General features: G+C 44.5%; 1 long non-coding RNA gene across 2 annotated transcripts; it reads right to left on the bottom strand.

The window, feature by feature from the left end:
• On the bottom strand, positions 1–22262 carry LOC131519052 (uncharacterized). 2 transcript variants are annotated; one of them, XR_009265432.1, is made up of 4 exons: positions 22057–22262; positions 6620–6690; positions 4121–4348; positions 1–966 (listed from the first exon to the last, which is right to left on the bottom strand). It is a non-coding gene; the product is annotated as an uncharacterized LOC131519052 (long non-coding RNA). The 2 variants fall into 2 exon arrangements; XR_009265431.1 differs by lacking the exon at positions 6620–6690 and having other exon boundaries at positions 2–966; positions 22070–22260.
• Between the last annotated feature and the right edge of the window lie 275 nt (positions 22263–22537).

Below are 22537 nucleotides of genomic sequence, written 5' to 3'. Positions count from 1 at the left end.
TTTCAATGCTTCAACAATGAAATCAAGGACTCGGGCCTTTCCTTTCTTCTACTGAACCATTTTCCGTATGTTGTTCTTACATTCATCACTTCATATTTGCAAGATGGCTGCCACAGCTCCAAATTTCATATCTCTACCTAAAAGCATCCTCATCAAGAAGAAAGTGTTTGTTATTTAAGAAAAAAAAAATGAAGAAGGAAGAATGAGGAAAAGCTATAAGTTACAAGAAACGCTTTTTCTCCATGTGACCCTCTCAGGGAGGAATATCTTTCCAGAAGTCCTCCGTAGAATTTGCATTATTTCTTACGGCCCAGATTTAGGTTTACGTGTCCAATTATGGGCAAAGACGTAGGGGGCTTCCATCATGATTCATCCCCAGGACTGGGTGAATTGCAGCCCTAAGTGGCTGTTGGGTAGACAACCAACAGTATTAGCCACAACAAAGTAATCCAAATGTGGGTTTACATAAAACAAGGACTTTGGGTTAAGTGAAAGCATACATTTTTAAATGTAAACTAGATGCATGTTTTATTCATGAACTAAACAATAAGAAACAAATGTACAAAAAGATGTTCTGGGACATGCTACGCAGAGAGTACCTAGATCACTTTAACAGAGTGAGTGTGTCTGTCTCCTCTGGGCACATGAGTCTTTTGAGTAGGTAAGACCTACCTAAGTGGAGCCCATGGAGACAAGGAAAGTTATCACTTGGCAGATAAGCTGTTATGGAGGTATCTTTAGGGAGCAGAATTGCCATGTCAACTGACAGGTCTCTAAGAAAAAGGATCACTGTGGTCTAATGCAATGGATGTCTGCCTGGTAACCATTTCTTTCAGGATCTGCTCTTCTGTCTTCCATGTGAGGCTCTGCTCTGCAGACAATCCCAGAACTCCAACATCATGGCCTTTAGGGTGGGCATGTGGTCCTAGTTTGGCCAACTGAATTCTCTATTCTAGGCAGGTGAACCTGGAGCAGAAACACAGAGAGACAGATGCAGTTGGAATTAAGTCATTCATGGTAATACCTACAAAAAAAGTTCAGAGTTTCCTGCTACTGGTCATCCCATCTCCAGCCATTCCTAGGGCTTTATTTTTCAGCACTTTCTACTTATTTATTCATCCCACAATCTTTCCACGCATACCATGTATGCTGGGCACTGTCCTAGGTTCTGGAGCTAGACCTACGAACAATAACAATGTCCCTGCCCTCATGGATCAAGCAGTCTAATGAGGAAGGCCAAGGACAAACAAGTAAACAAGATAATTGCACACTGGACAAGTAATGAAAGAAAGAAGTAGGATGATGTGATGGAGACCAGCTGGGGAGGCTACTTCAGACTGCATGGTCAGGGAAGACTCCCCTTAGCTACTCAGGATCATCCCAATTATCCTCTTTCTTGCTCTTTGCAACCAAGGTCAGCTTCTGTTGCTTGCAATCAAATGCTCCTAGCAGACACTTGAAACAAAAGGAATTCATCAGGCCCTATCACAACCTGCAAACACTAGACTCTAGACTACGAGCCTTTCTTATTCTGAATCCGTATGCCCAACCAATCTCCGGGTAACTAATTTTACTTACCAAGGGAAAAACATCTAGGTGATAATTAATATGCATATACCATTAATCTAGGGAGAAGGTGTTCTGAAGGGCATATGGAAGTTTTCTTACAACTGCATATTCATGAAGGAGCTTTATGGTACAAATCTGACTTGTCTGAGGCTGTGGTATGAGTCAGTTCTTCCAGGGTCTGATCTCATCCCTGAATGGGATGATGGTTTCAGACAGAAAGAACTGAGAGACCAGAGTTAGTACCTGAACAATGCAGCAGGGTACCACAGCCCATGAAATCTGGCCTAGAGGGTCTGCACATCTTATCCATCATCTTTAATATCGGAAGTAGTAAATTTGGAAGTCATCTGGGCCTCATGGTATTATTGAAGGAACCTAGGTCTGAAGAAGTGAGAGCTGGCTGAAGGTCACACAGCTAGTTAGAGTTAGGGACCTGACAATGACCCAGATTAACACTAAGGGCAGTCAGGAGCCTATGTATTTTCAGTTTGGAGCCCTGGTTGTGAACCCCAGCTGATACAATCATGGGACAAAACTTCTTAAGATAAAACATTTTTTATTCACCGCATGGTGACCAAGGACCTGGCATGTGCTGGGAGATGGGACTAGAAAAGTAGGTTTGAGTCAGATGCTGAGGAGCCTTGAATGTCTGGCTGTAGAATACGGACTTGCCCTTAGGAACAGGGCACCCCTGAAGATTTTTGAACAAGGGAAGTGGTGTCATAAGATCTGTGTTTTGCAGAGTTGAGTCTGGTGGGGACAGGAAGGAGCTAAAGGTACTGGAGCAGGATTAGGAGGTATGAAAACAGTTTGGGTGAGGGATGATCAGGTCTTGAAGCAGAGCAATGAGAACAGAAAGGAAGAATAACATTTAAAAGGTGTTGCAGTGATATCAATAGGCCTTAGAGGAAGGGGGAGAGAGATCTGGTTTGGGGGCACCCAGGCAGGTGAGGAGAAAGAGGGCCAGACCAGCCATAGAGGTGGGTCGAAAAGAAGTAGGTGGGGAGGCAATGGATTTCATTTTAGCCTAGTTTATCCCAGGCGTCAATGGCATATTTCCCTAGATGTGTGACTGGTGAGCCTACCAAACCACAACTTGTAAAGTAGCCTCTGATGCTACACACAGGGAGGACATGTTGTTTCTCAAAATCCCACTGAGGACAAATGGTAGAAATGAAAGAAGTGGAACAAAAATGGTTTAAATAGGGGCGCCTGGGTGGCCCAGTCAGTTAAGTGTCCGACTTCAGCTCAGGTTCATGATCTCATGGTTTGTGAGTTTGAGCCCCACATCAGGCTCTGTGCTGACAGCTCAGAGCCTGGAACCTGCTTCTGACTCTATGTCTCCCTCTCCCTCTGCCTCTCCCCTGCTCGCGCTCTGTGTCTCTCTCTCAGAAATGAATAAACGTTTTTAAAAAAATGGTTTAAATAGGGGTACCTGGGTGGCTCAGTCGGTTAAGCGTCCGACTTCGGCTCAGGTCATGATCTCACGGTCTGTGAGTTCGAGCCCCGCGTCGGGCTCTGTGCTGACCGCTCGGAGCCTGGAGCCTGTTTCAGATTCTGTGTCTCCCTCTCTCTCTGCCCCTCCCCTGTTCATGCTCTGTCTCTCTCTGTCTCAAAAATAAATAAACGTTAAAAAAATTTAAAAAAAATGGTTTAAATAAAGCTCAGTTGATTTGGAGGAGATGGCTGGGGTAGAGCAGAGGGAGGAGGAAGGACAAGAATTGCAGGAGGGGGCAGGCTCAAGCCAGCAAGGAATAGATACATGGCAAGAGTGGCCACACCAGAAGGGAGAAGTTGCGAATGTGCGGAGGGAGAGGGAAAAGGTGGGAAATGGGAGCCTGAAGTGTGGAATTACTTCTGTGTTGGAAGGGCTACAGGACCCAGCTCTTTTCTGAGTTTTTTTTTCCCCCAGCTCTTAGAACTACTTGCCTTAGTTATATCCGCGCAAAGGGGTTTTAAAACCAAGAGCCTGCCTGGATGGGAGCGGGTGGGGGCGTCTCCTGGCTCACTTGATGCTCATCAATAATCATTTAAAAGACCACCTCTACCTTAAACAATTTTGTGGGGAAAACATAGAAGGTCTATAAGAGGTGCAGCTATCAGACCTCCTCCTGGTGTTTTTCTTTATCGTCTTCCTCCTCACTTTCCTCTTGGTTTCCCAGGTCAAAAGGGCAGAACTTCCTGTCTGAATTTTAAAGCCTCTGTCGCCTTGATTTTGTTCCTGGCTCAGTGGAGATGAATTCCAAGTTGAAGACAAACAATTGTGCCTTGTGAACAGTCACCGTGTGTTGAAAAGACCCCAAGTGCTTTTTTTGCAAACCTGTCTCAGGGAAAATTCCCAGTGGGGGAAGGCAGGAGGGTCAAATCCATCCTGGAAGAAGGAGCTCCAGTTGCTCTGAGAATGTAATTTTCTAAGTAAATTTATAAAAGTCAAAAAGATCTAACAAGAACAGCGGAGCAAAGTTGATCACAAAGAGGGAAATAGCATTCCAGAAAACAAAAACTCCCCGAGCTGCAATATTTCTTGATATTAGAAGAGTTGCTCACATACCATCAGCCTGCTGACTGGCAGCTTGCACCCATGATCACTGGCTGGCCAGAGTTATGATCTCTTCTGAATCATGAAAGGTGCAGCTTGAGGGTTTTCTGGGTAAACTATCATACAGTGCTGTGCAGACACACTGTGTGCCCAGCCTGTGCCGCTCGCCTGGGTGAAAACACACCTCTACTTCCAATCTCCTGGTTCTCAAGTTACTGCAGAAAAACAGTGGTCCTGGATCTGGGAAAGGACAAAGAAAGTCTCTTGAAATTCCGTTCTCAGGATAGAGCTTACCTTTGCTAATATGAGGACTGATGCTCAACAAGAAACGTTCATGCAGTATCAGTTATGTCGAGATCAGCCCTCTGTGTTCCTTTTGCCAAGTCTCTGCAGAAATTATCTTCTAGAAACTGATCCTCTTTCCTCCTTTGTTCCTGCCCCAAACAGACCCCAAATAACGTATTTATCATCAACAACAAATATTTCATAAGTGTCTCTTGGATGTCATCCAGTTGTGCTAACCACCGATGTGAAATTATTTTCTAAAAGCCAAAGTGATTTGAAACTAATTTTCTTCTGGATATTTGAAGTCACCTAGAAATGTTGTCGATTCAAGGATAGATGTCACTGTCACAGGGAGGTATTTTCTTTTTACTTTTTAAAACAAACTGTCTTAAGAATTCCCTCTCCATGCTATTTTGGGAATCCTCGGTTGAAATATGTATTTAATTCATCCAATAAGTGTTTTTTTTTTTTTTAATTTTTTTTCAACGTTTTTTATTTATTTTTGGGACAGAGAGAGACAGAGCATGAACGGGGGAGGGGCAGAGACAGAGGGAGACACAGAATCGGAAACAGGCTCCACGCTCCGAGCCATCTGCCCAGAGCCTGACGCGGGGCTCGAACTCACGGACCGCGAGATCGTGACCTGGCTGAAGTCGGACGCTTAACCGACTGCGCCACCCAGGCGCCCCCATCCAATAAGTGTTTAAAGGGTACACTGTTTATCAGGCACTAACCTGGGTGCCGACTAACTCAGTGGTGAATAATAATAGTTATAGTTAGCATATACTGAGTACTTTCTATGTTCTCATTGCTTTAAGCATTACGTTAAAAGTTTGTATGTATTCATTAATTTACTCCTAAAACACTATAATGTAGATACCATTAATTTATCGTAAATTATTGCATACCATATATTATACATTATTTAAAAATTTTTTTTCAACATTTTTTATTTATTTTTGGGACAGAGAGAGACAGAGCATGAACGGGGGAGGGGCAGAGAGAGAGGGAGACACAGAATCGGAAACAGGCTCCGAGCCATCAGCCCAGAGCCCGACGCGGGGCTCGAACTCACGGACCGCGAGATCGTGACCTGGCTGAAGTCGGACGCTTAACCGACTGCGCCACCCAGGCGCCCCTATTATACATTATTTTAAATGAGGAAATGAGCACAGATAGGTGCTTGCACCAAGTCACGCAGCTAGCTAACAGAAGAGCTGGGATTTGAATGTAGCAGTCAGAGCCCTGGCTTTTAGCCACCTGGAGAAGCCCTGCCCTTCCAGAAATGGAATTTATATTCCTAGTAGTTCAAGCATATGCTGGTATAGATTCCTTTGCAAGCACATGATGGCTTCTGAGCGGTCCATGCTCCACCGAAGTGGGGAAACCAATAGCAACAATGAGCACCAGATTTTGAATCACTCTGAAGATCTGGGCTCAAACCCTCCACAAACTATTTAAAATGTTGAGACTCCATTTATGTGAGTTGACATGTGTGAATTTTCTTTGCAGACTCTGAAGCACTATATACCTGCAAGGGGTTGTTTCATTAATTGCTTCCGTCTGTGAAGTTGACCCATTATGCTGTCTGTCAGTCTGGATGAGCCGCGGGCGTTTGGAGAATCACTAGGGGTTAGAATAGCAATGGCAAGAGCTCCTATAGCCCTTCTTCTTCCAAGTTTTCTCCGTGTGACTAGACGACACTTTCTGTTCATGCGCGAATGCTTTTCAATAGGAAGAGAAGTTAGGCTCAAATACGCTCAAAATTCTAAAATAATTAAAGCCGAACCATCAGGTTCACCCTAGTTGATACCCACATTAGTAACAAATGGTCCACATATCTATCAGTACAAAGTTGAGGATATTTTTAGATAGTCTCCATGTGGAACTAGGAAGTACTTCTGTCAGTATGAAGAGTATGACATTCATCGTAGATGGTAGGACTAACACTTGTCACCTATTAATGTGGGCTTAGAAGACAGAGAGCTTTTCAAAAAAATCCATAAACCTTTACTCACAAACCTTTATAAACGAATCCTTGTTCTCCTCTTTCTAGTCGTGTTCTTTGGGCAAGTTACACATCCCCCTGACCCTCAGCTTCCTCATCTGTGAAATGGGGACATAATATTTACATTGCAAAATTGTTAGGAGGATTTGAGATGATACTTGTACTAGCTCAGGTTGTTGTAACAAAATGCCATAGACTGGGTGCCTTAAATTCCTCACAGTTCTGGAGGTTGGTAAGTCCAAGATCAAGGTGCCAGTGAGGATTCTCTTCCTGGATTGCAGACAACTTCCTTCTTGCCGTATCCGCACACACAGAGAGAGAGGTTAAGAGAGAGGGGGCCAAGGGAGCAAGCTCTCTGGTGTTTTGTCCTGTAAGGGCATTAATTTCATCATGAGGGGCCACACTCCTGACCTCATCCAAACCTAATTACCTCTCAGAGTCCTGATCTCCAAATGCCATCATATTAGGTCTTCAACATATGATTTTGGGGAGACACAATTCAGTCTCTAGCACATGTAAAAAACTCAGTGTAGTGACTAGGAGGTTCTCAATAAATACTAAGTATTTCCAACTCTGGGGTGAACATCAAGATTTTTCCCTTTTCCCGGACATCCCTAATTAGTCTGGGGTGCCTCTGTTAGGTTCCTGCTGAAAGCAATTCATGCCATGGTTTGTAGCCTACAGCACGAGCATTTCCTGTACTTGTCTAATGCCTGGGTATATTTTAAGGGAAAAACAAAACACCTAAGAGCTAATTTAAATTCTATTTTGCCCCAAATAAATAAGTGTAAAATTATATTTAAACTCCTATGCAACTATAAAACAAGCTGAATTTTTAAAAACCAAACTGCTGCATAAGCAGTACAATTCAGAGTAACAACATTAGTGTGAGAGATGATGTTTGCATTAACCTAAATCACTGACCATGAAGATACAGTAGCTCTGGCCCCTGGTGCCAATTCTTTAGTGTGCACCCTGCCCCTCTTTTTCTTGTTTGTACGGTATTCCACAATGTCATTCAGCTTTCACAGCCATTACTTATGAATCACTTAGGAATTAAGTTCACTCATGTTCCTTTCTCATTAGCCCAAGATCATTACAATGGTGCCACTTTGTGCCAATATGACAGTGAATGCGAACACAGACCTGGGCACTGAAATCTCACAACAGTGTCTGTTTATAGGATAGGTGATCATCCAGGTGATCCAGGATATGCTAATATATACTTCTTAAAGCTGTCGTTGAAATGAATATACAAAATCACAAAATTTTAGAATTATCTTGGCAAACTCTTAGACTTACAAGGATCTACAGACCTTGGTTTAGGAACACTGATGTGATCCTTAGGTCTGTGAGCCTTGCCATCAGATAGTGTGGGTTCAAATCCTGCACCACCACATGGTATTTGTGTGCTCTTGAAGAAGTTCACTCATTTGGCCATTCATCAAACATGCAGCCAGCACCTACTATATTCCAGGCACTTTTCTAGGCACTGGGAATATAACTGGATATAAGACAAATATGGACACTGCCTCTATGGAGCTTATGCTCTAGATCTAGTGAGACAAGACCTCTGAACCTCTTCCCTAAGCCTAAACTTTTATATCTATAAGTAGGGATAATAATTGGGTCTAACCAGGGGGTCACTGGAGGGCTAGATTAAATGATGCATGTTTAGAAGCTGTGTTGCCTTATCTTATTTGTTCTCCTAGTTTCTCTCTCCATCCTTCTCACCCTGTTCTGGGCTTCTGGCTGGGCTCTGCTGTGAGGACTCTTATGGTAGAGATCGGAGGGTGGGAAAATAGGGTTGGGGGACTTATTCCCCCGACACATCTCTTTGCTTGCTGGGCTTCTGGTGGACAATGGCTGCTCAGCTCCACCAATGGCCACAGCTCCTGCCATGTGACCCCTTCCATGACCTTCAGCCCTTCCAGAAACTGCTTCCTCTGCACACCCATCAGGTGTTAGGAGTAACCACTCCAGCTTATGGCTAGCTCCAAGTTGCCTCATCGTCTCTTCCTGGTTTCTCCTAACCGTGCCTCATCTTTGCAAATCATCCCATTCATCCCTCTGTAGTTACTCCATTTGAGCATGCCGCCAATTTCTCGCTGGAACCCTGTTTCTGAATCATACATAAAGCATGAACCTTATTTCACAAAGTTAAGTGTTGAAGAATGGCCAGGTAATCTATTTTTGTTGAAGGAAATCAACTTTGCCTCCAAGCTCCCCTCCCGTTGGGTTGGTAGGAAATACTGTGGCAATTCTCTGTTCTAGGGTCTCGTGAGAACGTGGGACTGCAGTCTTTGGCCTCCAGCTTCTCCCTGCTGTTGCTGAGATTTTGTCATGGTCCGATCCCATCTGCAGGTCAGGCGGTGCACCACACCACAGCGTCTCATCTAAGAGTGCCACTCACAGCAGGGACTAAAGGTTAGGGGAGTGGGTGGGTGGACAGGAAGATTCCAGCCTCCCTGCCAAGTCCTGAAGCAGTAAGGCGCACGTGGTGATGAACACGCACGGTAGCTCAGGTGCACACGTGCTTGCTGGCATGTGGGGCCATGCCCTGCCCCACCTCATTCTAGAAGTTGCTCCTTTTCCCCACCCACAGTCCTTGGAGGCCCTCCGAGGGCTGCGTGTCCTAGGCGTCCCTCCCCCTAAACCTGACAGGCTCTCTTCACCGACCAGCAGCCCATGTCCAGATGTACACCGTGGACGTGCACAGAAGAGTCTTGGTGTGTGAGCATGAGTCTGGGCTGCAGCCTAACCAGGGAGAGCTGTTCAGATCGCATCGTACTTGTCTTGGTCTTCTGGGGCTGCCATCACAAGGTACATAACAGGGTGGGTGGCTCAAACATCAGAAATGTATTTTCTCACTGTTCTGGAGGCTGGAAGTCCAAGATCAAGGTCTGGCGGTGTCCGTTTCCTCTGGGGTCTCACTCCTTGCCTTGCACATGGCCTCCGCCTTGCTGCCCTGTCTCAAGGTCTTTCTGTGCACGTGGATTCCTGTTGTCTTTTTGTGAGTCTGAATTTCCTCTTCTTATAAGGACATCAGTCAGACTGGATGAGGTCCCACTTACAGCCTCATTTTAACTTAATCACCTCTTTGAAGGCTCTGTCTCCAGATGCAGACATTCTGAGGTACTAGAGGTTAGGGCTTCAACAGGCAGAGGGTAGGAGGGAACAATTCAGCCCATATCAGTACCATACTAACCTCACGATAACTTATTTTATATGAAGGAGAGAGTGCCTTTTTCTCTTCTTTTTTTAACTTTTCCAATATTTGTTTTTGAGAGAGACAGAAACAGAGCACGAGTAGAGGAGGGGCAGAGAGAGAGGGAGACAGAATTCGAAGGAGGCTCCAGGCTCTGAGCTGTCAGCACAGAGCCTGACATGGGGCTCCAACTCAGTAACTGCGAGATCATGACCTGAGCGGAAGTTGAACACTTAATCTACTGAGCCACCCAGGTGCCCCTAGAGAGTATCTTTTTCTAGTAAGCACAAAGGCACCAAATGGACTAGTTGTGGTCCAGCTGGAGGTCCCTTAAAGCTCAGTGATTCCAGGGTCTGTGTGTCATGCTTGTGACACAGAGGCTTTGGTAAGGGCTGGGAACTTAGAGCCTGGGACCAGCCTCTATAGAGACACAGACGGCCATTCCCCTCTGGGAATCTTAGAGGTAGCTTAGCTCCAGGGAGTGGGGCTTTGTTTTCACCACCAAAAAGACTTTCTGACCTTTATCCTCTTTTCAGTCTGGGGGACTTGCCCCATTCTCCCCTTTTCCTCCCTTCTCTCTTCTCCCCTCCCAGGAGACCTAGCACAATCTCCTCCACACACTTACTTAGCTTTCTTGCAAAAGAAGCAGATACGTTGTCTTTAGCTGATTTTGGCTTTTGGCTCTGCAACACTAATCTCTTCTTATGCAAGAGACCAATGGCCACTTTTCTCGCGAATTTTGGGATAGGGAGGGGGAAAAAGCAATGAGGAAAAAAAATCCTCTTAATGGATTAACCTGGCAGACATGGAAAGACTCTAGCACAGCGCCCCATAGAATGAGAGCTCAACAATGTGAACCGTCATTATTATTATTAATGTAATTATCATTCTTATCACAACTACCATATATGAAGCTGCACTTAGAGTCTGTGGCCTGAGGGAAAAGCACCCTGAAGCTGGTATCTGACAGCATTGTCCGATAGAACTTTCTGCCACAATGGAAGTGTTCTCAATCTGCACAGTTTGGTAGTCATTAGCTACATATGGCTCTTGAGCACTTGAAATGTGGGTAACCCAACTTTAAGTTCAAATAGCAATGGAGCTAGCTGCTATCCTACTGGGCAATCAGAATTATAAGATTTTTGTAGCAGCCGACGATCGAGAATGTTCAAGTATTTTCATTCCAAATAACATAACAATTCCCATTTCATTTCCTAGCCATTCCCTGAGCCCAGTTTTACTTCTCTACCAACTACAAAGACCAGGCTGCACCCCTATGGTTTCTATAAGCAAGCCAAAAAGCCAACAACATTTGGAAGCCTCAGGGGGATTTTTCCGCATCGAAACGTTGACATTCCCAGTTGGTTCCGCACAGTGGGAACGGCAGAGTGATGTCGTCCTCTGAGTCTGCAGTCTGCAGCACCACCTTCCCCAAGTTTTATGTGGCATCTTAAAAAAAGATACCAAAGGAATTCAAGTTAATTTTGATTTCGTGCATTGGTGCAGACTTTTATGCCACCCCTTGAGACCCTCTGAGATGCTGTGCGGCACCACTCAGCCAGGCCTGGAAGCTACACATTCCATACCCGTGCCCAGGTTGCCAAGGCCTATGAAAGTCCTCTGAGCACAATTAGGATTTTTTACTAGATGCCTTAATGGTGTGCCCACTGAAAATGTGTACCTTGGCACAACTGGGCCTCCCGGCTCCTGTCACTTTCTTACTGCAACTGGAATTGGCACTTCAGCCCCTGGAAAATGGGCACCTCTCATCTTTACATTCTGCATGAATCGCCCCGTTCTGTGGAGAAGCAGGGCTCGCCTCAGACGCCTGCAGACATAACAGACGGGCTGCTTTTCCCGCGTCGGACTTTTCCCAGGGGCTGGAAAGGGGCCGAGAATCTCTCCTTGAGCCGCTGGAATTTTTCCTCTCCTCATTCTCTGCCCTTTCCAAATTATATAATTTCCTTGAAGCCACATGTTTTTAAAGTCTCATTCACACACCTTTGCAAATATTCTCAAATGATGTGTCTGTGTGTGTTTTAAAGATACACTCGGCAAATGCATAGAGTTGAATGAAATCTGATGGTCTCTCCCGGTGTGAAATGTTTCTCTGACTCTGCATCACTAACAGAAAATAGTACGGGGCTCATAATAAATGAGGCCCTCGGTGATCTGGGTCCGACTTGTGTTGACAGCCTGTGTCCTTCTGTTGTTATGTTTGCTTCAGCAATACTGAGCGGCCTGCGGTTCCCCCAAATAAACCCTACTGTTTCGCTCCTGCATACATCTGCCTGTGCTGTTCCCAGACCCAGGACACCCTCCTTGTCCACCAGGGGACTGTCCTTCCTTGATACTCAGGCCAGCAGTCACCTGCTCCAGAAAGCTTTCTCCTAGTCCTCCTTCAGATGGTTGCTCTCTCCCCCTGCACAGTTTCAGTGTCCTGTATCTTACATGCTTCTGTGTTTCACTTGTCTCCTGTATTGTATTTTATTTCCTTGCCCATATTTCTCCGTTATTGAACTGTGAGACTATTGAGGACTACATCTGTGTCTTTTTCATCTGAACTTCCAGAACCGATCATAGATACAGCTCATCACCACTGATCACAACCCACTGTTGAATTGAAATGAGTAGAAAGAGCATCGGATGTGAAGAAATTGTATGTTTTTCACACTCAACAAAGTTTTGTTAGATCAACTTGAATTGACTTGTCTTTGGATACAATTATCCTCTGTGCACTAAAAAAAAAAAAAAAAAAAGATGTAAATTACCTAAGAAATACCTTATGCCAAAGCTCAACAAATGAAATGAAATGGGGAGGTTTCAAGGGAGGAAGGGAGGAAAGGAAAAGTAGCCCTGTGTGGAAACATTTATTCAGGGCTGCCCCATCAGCTCCAGCTCCAAAGGACAAGTTGGATCTAATATTGCCACCTAGTTTCACCCATCCTGGTCTAGGCTCCCCACCTCTCACCCAGACCTCTGTAGCAGGTGCCTCTCATTTCCACCTGCCTGTTATGGGCTGAATGTTTGTCTCCCCAAAAGGCACACCTTGAAGCCCTGACCTTGAAGGCGTGATGGTGTTTGGAGATGGGACTTTTGGGAGGTGATTAGGGTTAGATGAGATCATGGGGGTGGAGCCCTTGAGATAGAATTAGTGTCCTTATAAGAAGAGGAAGACAGTCCAGAGCTCACTCTCTGTGTTGTTATGTGAGGGCATGACAAGCCAGGTCTGTTAGCTAGGAAGTGGGCCACCAAGAACTGAATCTGCTGTCACCTTTATCTTGGACTTCCCAGCCTCTGGAAGAGGCTTATTGAAAGAATAAACATCTGTTAAGATACCCAGTCTATGGTATTTTGTGCTAGCAGCCTGAACTAAGACATGTCCCCCTAATACTCCATTTTCCACCCAACAGCTAGAGTTAGCTCATACCAGTATGATAGTTCAAGCCATTCTGCCTTAACCACCCTATTCACACTTGAATATAACCCACTCTCTTTTCCCCAACCTGTAATAACCTTTCATGATCTGGCTGCCACCTCCTTTCTAGAATTCCATCTTAGCCCTCTCCCTCTTAACCACATTCCAGCCACATTACCTTCGTTCAGTCCCTCACAGGCTATGCCCATGTGCGCTGCTGCCCAAATTCCTGTAGCAACTTGGAAGGCTGGCCCTTAAACGAAAGACATCTTGTCATTGAGACCTTCTCTGGCCACTGTATCTGGCCACTGTGCTCAGAAATGATTGGTTACTGAAAGACTCGTGTGGGCCTGGCCCTGTGCTGGACACTTCCACAAACAGTATTTCATGTAATCACATCCAGAAGGGTTTCTTGCAAAAGTTAGCAGGGAATTGTCAATTATTTCCAGTTTTTTGACATACTTGGTGAGTTCATTCATAATTGGTTGCTTTGAAGTAGAAGTGAGTCAGAGAGTGTGACTTCATACCCAAGTCCATCCACATCAAAGTGTTTATGGATGAACGCAAGGGCAGCAAACTTAATGCGACCTTGCAATGAAGGTGCAGGAAGCTGCAGCCTAAAATAATACTGTGGGCAGTGGGAGCTCCGCACCAGGGTCTGCACTCCCGCTCCTGATCGCTCCGGCTCGATGCACCCATACATTGTGCCCCAATACATTGTACCCACCCAGAAAGCACCCCTTTCAATGTGAAAAGATGATGGCAATTTCTGAAACTTTGAGATTCTTGGAAACAGTTTATTTTTTTAATATGAAATTTATTGTCAAATTGGTTTCCATACAACACCCAGTGCTCATCCCAAAAGGTGCCCTCCTCAATACCCATCATCCCCCCTCCCCCCCCGCCATCAACCCTCAGTTTGTTCTCAGTTTTTAAGAGTCTCTTATGCTTTGGCTCTCTCCCTCTATAACCTCTTTTTTTTTCCTTCCCCTCCCCCATGGACTTCTGTTAAGTTTTGGAAACAGTTTTGTTTTGTTTTGTTTTAAACGTTTATTTATTTTTTGAGACAGAGAGAGACAGAGCATGAACGGGGGAGGGTCAGAGAGAGGGAGACACAGAATCTGAAACAGGCTCCAGGCTCTGAGCTGTCAGCACAGAGACCGACGCGGGGCTCGAACTCACGGACCGCGAGATCATGACCTGAGCCGATGTCGGCTGCTTAACCGACTGAGCCACCCAGGCGCCCCTGGAAACAGAGTTTAACGTGAAGGTTAGGTTGCACTTTTAAGAGAGCACTGTCATAGGGAATCATGGGATTTTCTTTAACTGTAAAAAAAACATCACAAAAAAACCCACCAGACTTGAAATTGAATACCTAGATTTGAGCCCAAATGCTGGTGCTTAGGAGCTCTGTGACTTTGGGCACTTAAGCTCACCTAATCTGCTTACTCCTCTCTAAAAAGTAGTACTTGTTCTACCTGCCTCAGAGGTTTGTTCTAAAGGTCAGAACTAAAAAAATAAAAATAAATAAATAAATAAATAAATAAATAAATAAAGGTCAGAACTAGAACGGCTCTCTGTAGGAAAGTGTAAAACCATCAAGTGCCATGCACTGTAGTTCATTACTCTACTATCAAGATCTCCCTATGGAATCAGAAAATGACAGAATATTAGAAACTATTCACTCAAACCCTTGTACATGATACACGTGTGCAGGTCTGTTTATACGTTACACGCATGATAGCAACAATACGCTTCTTGATGTTTCCTACGCGCTTGAGAATATTAACACGCCTGTGTAAAGCTCACAATAGGATGAAGGGCCAAGTGGTACTTTGGGAACAAATGCTGTCAGATTTGGGGAGGGTGGACTGGAGTTTTGCGACAGGCTCCTAATCAACGTTCCTGCCCTTTAAGTTTCTCTCCTCCCCGAGCCACCCTGTGTGGTAGCACCACAGATATTTCTCCAAAAAAGTAGTGTGATAAAATGGTTAGAGATACAGACCTCATACCCAGACTGCTTGGGCTTATTTCCCAGCTGCGCTGCCTAAATAGCCAGTTGGTTCAGCTCCTTGTAAAATTGGGAAAGTATCCATATCTTCCTCTAAGCTTGTTTTGAAGATGAAATGAGGTAGTATACGCAAAAGTACCTAGCATCCTGTCCAGCACTTAATAAATGTTTACTGGTATCATTAGGTTGCTCTGGTGAGCCTATCACTGGCCTAATAAAATTTTTCTCACAGGATCTCATTTCCTACCAAACGGAAGCCACACCCCGCAGCAGGTTGTCTCTCTCCCATCTGGGCAGCCTTGTCTATTACTGCCTTCACTTCAGCCAAACAGATGAGTGGCTTTCCTTCAAGCCCTTCTTGCCTTCAGGCTTGACTCTGGTTCCCTCTTCTCTGAACTCATAGGACCTTGTCGCTGTCTTATAGCACCCCCATTCCAGTTTTAAAGCTCTCTCTATCTTCCTCATAAGCTCTTGGATGGCAAGGATTGTGACCTATTTGACTTGTATTCTTTGCAGGTTCCCAAACAGGCCCCTTGACATATGTTTACTAAATGTGTGTTGAATGAATGAATTGCCTAATGTGATTGGAGGTGGCATCACAGAAATGAGAATTGAACTGTGTCCTGAAAGGAGAAATGGGCCTTAAAAAATTGTTATTATTTATTCTGATTATAGGGCAGTGATGAAGAGTACACATCACGTAGCTAAGCCACCCGCATTCAGATTCCAATTTTCACACTTACCAACTCTGGGCAAATTGCTTGACTTCCCTGTCCTTCAGCTTTCTTGTCTATGGGGTAAGGATAATAAAAGTACTTCTTCATGATGTTTTATCCTGAGGATTATCACATGAACTTAGTGGCAACCTGACATATAGTAAGTGCTCAATGAACAATAGTATTACAATGTTTATCATGAAAGTAATATATGCTTCTTATAAGAATTCCAGGAATACAGTAAAAAGTGGAGTTCCTCACTCCACACCAGCAGCCTTACCTCACAGACACAGCCCCTGCTATTGGTTTAGTGAATATCCTTCCAGAGGTTTTATGAATATAAAATATATTTAACAACATAAACCAAATCATACCACGTGTACTATTCTCCAAGCTGCTTTTTCTACATAACCGTATATCATGCTTATCCGTCTATGTCAATACATAGTCTTTTACTTCACTCCTTTTAACACTTGCCCAGCATATCCCTTTACAGATCTGCGATAATTAGTCTGTGTCATATTGGTGGCCACTGAGGCTTTCCCAGCTTCTCACCAGGATAAATACCGTGCAGCAAATATCTCAGAAGTGCAATGTTGGGGACATCTGGGTGGCTCAGTCGGTTAAGCATCTGACTTGAGCTCAGGCCATTATCTCATGAGTTTGAGCCCCACCCTGGGATCCATGCTGGTGGTGCAGAGCCTACTTGGGATTCTCTCTTTCTCCCCCTCTCTCTGCCTCTTCCCTGTGTACACTCTCTCCCCCTCTCAAAAATAAATAAACTTCTAAAAAATTAAAAATAAATTTAAAAAAAGAAGTGCAACTTTGTACACTTGTGATAGTACAGCTGCAAGATAGAGTCCTGGGTATGATGCTTTGGTGACTAGATAATATCCGTACTGACATGCAAGGACCTCAGTTGCACATCATAATCCTTGGTCCATCTCATTGTCATTGGTCCTCCCATGGCCCTCTTGTATTTTATGTGTTGATCTGTGTTTGCTAATAATAACGCAATAATCATGTTCCAGAGTTTCACAGTAATTTCTCCCTTGCTATCTGGAAAGATAGTGACAATTACAATCGAAGAATAGGATTTAAGAAGGCAGAGACCAGTAGCTGTTCTTGTGAAGTAAATAGTGTGAGTACTCTGGGAGGTAGGAATAAATACGGCTTGTTGAGGGTCCATGGTGAGAAGTGTGGTCTGATTTGAGAAGAAGGTTTCATTAACTAAAGCCGTGGAAAAGAATGTCAGATTAGAGGAGCAGAGCCAAGGAGCTGGGATTTTAAACCAGGCCAAAGGATGAATCTCATAACACAAGATGCGTTTTTCAAAGGTTTACCTGGGGACCATAGTCAGAATAGACTATCACTATTGTAGTTCACTGTTTAGTGTGCAAGTAGATTTTTACACTAAAGATACCCGCATCAGTCACAAGAGATTGGGTTATGCTGCCATAACATATAACCCCATAAATGGCGGCTTTTGACAATAGAATTTGATTTCTCATTCATGCTCCCTGTCCCCTAGGGACTGGTTGGAAGTTGGGTGGCAATGAGTTGGTTCTGTCTGTCATTTATCAGAGCCATTGAGGGATGCAGGCAGATGGACAGTCACCATCTCCAGCATTGCTGACTTCCAAGCCAGAGGGAAGGAGATGATTGGTAAGTCTTACATTGCTGCTGAATGCTTCAGCCTGGAAGTGACCCATTTCACTGCCTTTCTGAACTCACTGGCCAGAAGTAGCCACCTGACCCTATCCAATGCCCCAAAGGGCCCAGAACTATAATCCCATCCCATCACACGCCCTGCAGGAGGAGAGCTAAAAATAATTGACAAATCATCACCACTAACCATCTCCTTTCCATTATCTAAAATATCCTTCTCAGAAAATACCATGACAATGGAGAGAGAGGGACCGAATGATACTGTGGTACCTAACATTGCTTCAAAATATTGGGCTAAAGACGAGCCTTGAATATGCTTGGAACAGTCTGGTTCTATGAGGCCAAATATTATTTTGAGAATGGCTTTGGATGAGGTAGAACAGCCTGTAAAAGCGTTTAGAATGTGTGAAAACCTGTTCAAGAAAATCATCATGGCAGATCCACTCTCCTTCCACTTGGTATCTTGTCTTGTCAATTTTCTCTTCCCTAGGTCCTTAGACCTTCTCTGGGGCTTATATGGGCACATTCGGTTTCCAACTGATTCCCTGTTCAAGATGTTTCCAAGGACAAGAGTGAAGTTATAATGATGAAAATCATCACAAGGGTAGTAAGCCCTTTAGTGTAACTTTCCATGTGCCAGTGCTTTCCATATGTTAACTGATGTTTCTTCAGAGTGACACTATAAGGGTATTTATTCAGTATTTCCTTGTTACAAATGAGGAAACCAAGACACAAAAGGCTTAAATAACTTGCCCCAAGGTCACCAAAGATCAGAAGTGAGGTAGTGAACCTCCTAGGATGGATATGATTGCTAGGGCAATTGGTAGAAGGAATATTCTTAAGCATCCCCCACTCCCAACTGCAAACCCATAGCTACCATAATTTACCACAAAACCTCTGTATTTTAATAAAAAATTTTCACCCCCCCCCCCCACCCAATGCCCCATTAATTCAGCTAGTATTCAATCCAATAAACACTCATGGAGCCAACAGTTCCTTTAATAGACCTGATGTGAAAATCTTAACATAAAAATCAGTCATGCTGTCACCTTGGTTGAGGACCTGCTTTGTTTTTACTAACTAGTCTGCTTTCATGGTCACTCCTAATAATCCCTGATGTTTGCTCCTCTCCATTTTTTTTCCCTCTGAATGCTTTTATAAATTCACCATGAAAAAAATCACCTTTTATGGTACATCCCCCCTCCCCCGATGTGATAGCTTTTGAAACACCCACTAATATTCCTATACCTTTAACCTTTAAATCTAGTTAATACTCCCTGGGCGTCAGGCTAATTAGGGACAGTGATGGTGCTCATTCCTGTATTTCTTTATAACTTGTATCTGAGACCTGTACAACACTTTATTAACATTAGGCCTCACAACACCTCTGTGAAGCAGGGTGGGCAAAGGAAAAAGCAAAGATGAAAATAAACAATGTGCTAAGTATGTGCCATAAATCAGAAGTGACACTTCTACGTTTTCCATTGTCATCTTTCAGTGTAGACATCATCAGAGAACTTTAGCATTGAGGACTCACCTGGTGTCCCTATACCCTTCCTTCTCTAGTTTAAAACTTCAACTGCTGGCACTTGGCTCTCGGGCCCACTTTGTGACCCTCAGGAACTTACCTCTAGACTAAAAGAGAAGCCTTTCCTTAGGGTCTGGAGCAACCCTACTACCCTTCCCTGAGTGAGGAAGAGAATGAGACTGTCCTCAGGATGGTCTAAAGGTACCAGTCACATGGGAGAAAAGAGAGTGAAGAAGGGACCCCATGTTGATGAGAAGTGATCCAGACCAGCCACACGCTCAACCTAGTTCCATTGATCTCATACATTGACTCATCCCAGGCACAACCTCCACCTTCTGGTATTTATGGCGTGGCTCTGAAGACTCCATTTTATCTGTAACTCACTCAATCTTAGAGAAGATGGGACAGAGGTTGATTGTCTTCAGAGTTAGAGAATGCCTAGGTGTGTGATTGATGTGACCGATGAGCCCATGAGAAGGAGGGTGGCTGGTGTGTTGAGACTGACACTCTAGTGAAGTTGGAGACATTAAAGCTGCACAAACCCTCTTGTCCTGGGAGCTGAGGAGAGCAGGGTTCTATGAAGACAAGCATGAGAACCTGGAAAGCCAGGCAATTACCTACAGTCAAAATCAAGGTCAAGTGTTTGTCAGAGGCTAGAATTGCAACACAAGGTAGAATCACTCAAATAGATCACTGGACCACCTCTGTGGGAAACAGTTCAAAGATCTTCAGCGTACAAGAGCAATGTAGTTCCCTTAAGAAGATTAGAGGAATCATATAATTAGGAGAGCTTGGACAGAGGTGAGGCTTAACCATGATTTTTGATCTGGGAAAATCTTGAGCTGATTTCATTCAGCTTTTAATTGTAGACACAGGGACTTTTCCTCCTACTGCAATAACTTGCCAGGTGCCCAAGGGCCCCACCATTCTTGTTGGGGGCCTACTGGTGCCCTAAGATATTGTTTGCTGGGTTGATCACATGGGGTAAGTCCAACTGTGACATCATAGCCAAGCTGGGAGCACAGACGGCTGTTATTCCTGCTAAACAGTCAGTGAGAAATCCTCACCGGATGTCAACTGGTATAGCCCGTGGGCATGAGTGATGCAGAGAGTTCTGAGTAGATTATGGGTATACTGTGGATGCTGTTTCTGTTCATGAGCATGTGGCCCCTTCAGATCTGGCCCTCTTGTCCCAGACTTCACCAATTTTTTTCTCTCCCCTCTGGCTCTCTCCAACTCTTGAAGCTCAGGGAGTGGGGCTAGTGAGGGATTGTTCTCACTCATGACATTGCTGCCAAATGTTTTGTCCTTTCTGTGGGTCTTTTCCATTTCCCTAATGGCCTAAGCTTTTGAAACTCAAAAGTCAGGAAGAGTCTTTTCCCGGCTGTTTTCCATTGTAACATCCTTTCTCTGAGGCAGTCAGCACAGAATTGCCCAACTGCTTCAAAGAGAGTTAGGGGCATGGGGGAAGCACCAAGGAGAGAAAGGAAATGTTGGGATTGAGGGAAAGCATTGGTTAATACAATACAAGGATGTCAAATATTTTTCTCCCACAAATGTAATCCCTTAGAGGCTGGTCTAAAGTTGGTTGTCTCGCTTGGATGGAAAAACTATCTGGGGTGGCTCTTGGCAGATCTATCAGACATCTGTATGTGAAGCAGCAGTTGGGTACCCCAGGATGAACACAGAGGGTAAGTATGGCTCTGATCAAACACAGCCAAGGAGGTGGGGGAGCAGGCAGGTGTGGGAGCAGCAGCCACTCCATGGGCCACCTAGGACCCACATGTGGTAGGAGAGAGTCTGGAGGGTTTCTCCCTGACTGGAAACATCCTCAAACAGCAGAAGAGCCACAAACGACCGCCAGCATGAGCAGTGCACGTGAGGAGCTGAAATTCCATAACGAGACTGGGTGGGGATAGAGATTCTTGGATCAGAGGCAGGGTCCTGGATTGAGGATGATGTAGCCCGGGAAAACCAAGATCCCACTAGAGCAGAATAAAGTTGCTTTTTCCAGTTCTTGTAGTCTTGAGGGTAGTTAAGGATGGATTGTTTTATGATTCCATCTAGTAACTGTCCAGGTTCTGTGTCTTAGCTTTGAGGTGAAGTGTTGACATTGAAAGGAAAGATCCTTCTGTTTATGGAAAACTGTGGTTTATATAATTCCTATATTTAAACTTTATCTAGAGATACTAAAACAACCCAGCCCTTCAAAATGTAATCGTCTGAGGTTGATTTTATATGAGATGAAGCACCTAGGTGGACCTTGATTCTTGTCCCAATTGACTGAATTGGCTGAACTCGGTTAAATGGAAAATACTGGGTCAACCACAGATACACTATGATTCTTGAGAAACTGACTCACCTTCTCCTGAGTTCTGCATTGCCCATCTGTAACATATGCTCCTAGGCAGCTGTTAATGTGAACTGCCCTAATTTATGTGAAACCCTGTGTGAAGGATTTCGATTCTCTGAGTGTCTATGCCAATGATGCTATACAACACACACACACACACACACACACACACACACACACAAACTTGCTGAAGTCAGCCAAAGTCCACAGCCCCAAAAGGCACTTTACAAAGGGGTGAATTAGAAGATAAAACAAAGCTGAGATTCTCTGAGGCAATTTATGGCAATCACCAATCCCAAAGCTCCCCATTTAAATTTGACTCGTTTCCAATTTTGAAAGATGTCATTTGTGTAAATGCAGGGCACATTTGCTTTGGGGAGAGCAGAAATGTCCCCAACTCCTGGTGGTAACGGATACATCTGAAAAATGAAATCAAATCAATTTTACTCCCAGGAGGGACAGGTAGAGGACTCCCATTTCCTGCCAAATCAGTTGGAAACAATGAGGAGAGAGAAAAAAAAATGGAGCCCTCCCTTCTCTTTCTGGCCTTAGACGTGAACTCTTGATAAGATCCTGGAAAACAAGCAGCATTTTTAACAGCCGTTTGCCCTCTTCAGCTGAGAAAACAGCACGAGCCAAAACTAGGAACTGGGGCCACCTCTATTGTGAATGTGGCCAGGCTGACTTATTGTCGCCAAACAGCAAATCACGAAATGACTGAGATAAGGAATATAATAACATTTTCACATGAACCTTACATTCTTACCTCTTCTATAGGAAAGGATATCCCTGCAGGAAGGAGGAAGGTGGGGCCCTGCCCATGTCCTACAGCGGTGCTGGGACTGCATTGTCCAGGCCTTTTGTAGGGACACAGGAAGAGGGTACGGAAGTTTCTACAGGAAAACAGAGAAAAGTTCAAACATAAACAGCATCCAAAAAAATTTACCAACAGTGAACTAGATTTCCTCTTTGGGCCTTCCATGCTTCCATGCACCACTGGGCTGGCAGATTTTAATCTTGGACTCTGTTCACCTTGGTAACCTCCAGCGTGTGTGATCGTGCTGTTTCCCTACTTAATAAGTTAAGAGGATGTGTTTTCTATGGCACTGGAGACAAAAACAACCTCTTTCCAGAGACTGTATCCTGGCCTGGCTGGAGTCCGTTCTGTCTTTTCCATTTGTCATTTCTGGGGAGGGCACAGCTTCCCTGAAGTCCCGGGTGGGACAGGGCGGCT

The sequence above is a fragment of the Neofelis nebulosa genome, chromosome 8, assembly GCF_028018385.1.
Source record: "Neofelis nebulosa isolate mNeoNeb1 chromosome 8, mNeoNeb1.pri, whole genome shotgun sequence".
Classification (NCBI taxonomy): Eukaryota; Metazoa; Chordata; class Mammalia; order Carnivora; family Felidae; genus Neofelis; species Neofelis nebulosa.
This window is presented reverse-complemented; position numbering and strand designations above follow the sequence as displayed.